We start from the raw sequence: 1847 nt of genomic DNA, 5'->3' as shown, positions 1-1847 counted from the left end.
ATCCTTTATTGTTTAAAAAAATTGTTTCAAAGATTTCTTAAATTTGTGATAAGGTAGCTAGAATTTGATCTCTTTTTTTGTAATAAAGAGATTTGGGTTATAATGGAAATTGGCCTGTCACATTTTGATAATCCTATACTATAACTGGTCAGCAAAGTCAACTCAATTTTTATTTCTATATTCATCCATCAGCAGCTTTTATGAGAGAAGAAAAAAATAATTTTTTAATGCTTTTACAGTTCTACCAGCAATTTGTTAAGTTATGTAGAGATCATAATAGAATGGTCATTACCAGCTTGGCACAGACCATGAGTTCCCTATTGCCTATTTCACCTGCACTCAAGGTAAGTGCTGTTCTGGATGTATATACCAGCTCTGATCCTTACCAGCTGAGTGAACTTGAGGACTGACTTCATCTCTCTGAACCTTAGTTTCTTTTTTTTCCAAGTGATTTTTTGATTTGTTCTTATTAGTTATACATGACAGTAGAATGTATTTTGACATAGTATACCTATCTGGAGTATAACTTTCATTCTTTTGGTTGTACATGATGTACAATTACATTGGTCATGTAATCATATATGTTCATAGGAAAGTTACATTGGATTCATCCTACTATCTTTCCTATTCCCATTCCCTCTCCTTTCCCTTCATTCTTTGTCTAATCCAAAGTACTTCTATTCTTCCCTCCACTCCCCCTTCTTCTGAGTTAGCATCTGCATATCAGAGAGAAAAAATATAGAACACTTCACAAATTTGCATGTCATCTTTGCACAAGGGCCATGCTAATCTTCCCTATATCATTCCAGTTTTAATATATGTGCTGCTGAAGCGAACACTTTAGTTTCTTACTTGTACAATTGTTTAGATATACACAGAGTTCTTTTGCTACTAATAATGGCAGCTTAAATTTATTAAGCCTTTAGAGCAGGCACTATGCTTAATTGCTTTTCATGCATTATCTTATTTCATTCTTGTAACAGCTCTCAAGGCACAGATTATTAATTTTATAAATGAGAAAACAAGGCTCATGCAAGTGAAGTGATTTTTCCCAAACTCACCCAGTTGATAACTCAATCCATGGTTGAGTTGAGACTTGAACCCACATGATGGAGTGAGAATCCCAAATGCACTGTATTCTTTTTTGTTTACATTTTTTTGTAGTTTTAGGTGAACAGCATGCCTTTTATTTGTTTATTTTCATGTGGTGCTGAGGATGGAACCCAGTACCTCACACACGCTAGGCAAGCACTGTACCACTGAGCTGCAGCCCCAGCCCCTGCACTGTATTCTTAATCATTATAAAATAGTGCTATGAGGACCAAAGAAGATCAAAATGAGAAGGCATAATAAGTGATCAAGCACTATACACTTATTTATTACTATTAAAATCATGATTACTCCAGAGAGGTAATCATGAGTATTTGTTTCTTAAACTTCTAAAAGCAATAAATCCTGAAAACACGGAAGGAATCAAGTAAATATGAGTTATGAAATATGACTGAACAGAGCAAAGACCCTGGCCCTGATTCTAAGATTTGTGTTCCCATTTTATATTTCTAAGTGATAGAGTACTACACACATTCCGTGCTTTTTTGAGGGCCAGCATTAGCTGCTATTCTAATTATATTAATGTTTTCCTTAATCTTGGTGATTCTGAGTTTTGGAGACTGCCTCCAAGGAGTCTACAATTATCCTCCAAATAGTCATTAAATTATCCAAGATATGAAACATAAGTAATATTTTGTTTAAAGGAAATACATATAGGCTAAAGAATAGAAGAGAAATTACCAAATCAAACAAAGCCCTTTAAAGCCTGCTTGTTATGAGCACAGACCTAGCATGTG

The 1847-nt window shown here is 34.4% G+C and overlaps 1 non-coding gene across 1 annotated transcript; it reads right to left on the bottom strand.

Moving 5' to 3' along the window:
- Positions 1-732: 732 nt before the first annotated feature.
- LOC113185213 (U6 spliceosomal RNA) lies at positions 733-839 on the bottom strand. The gene has a single exon (XR_003301101.1). It is a non-coding gene; the product is annotated as a U6 spliceosomal RNA (small nuclear RNA).
- Between the last annotated feature and the right edge of the window lie 1008 nt (positions 840-1847).

Source organism: Urocitellus parryii, chromosome X (assembly GCF_045843805.1).
Source record: "Urocitellus parryii isolate mUroPar1 chromosome X, mUroPar1.hap1, whole genome shotgun sequence".
Classification (NCBI taxonomy): Eukaryota; Metazoa; Chordata; class Mammalia; order Rodentia; family Sciuridae; genus Urocitellus; species Urocitellus parryii.
Note: the sequence above shows the minus strand (reverse complement) of the source record. Positions and strands in the feature narration are given on the sequence as shown.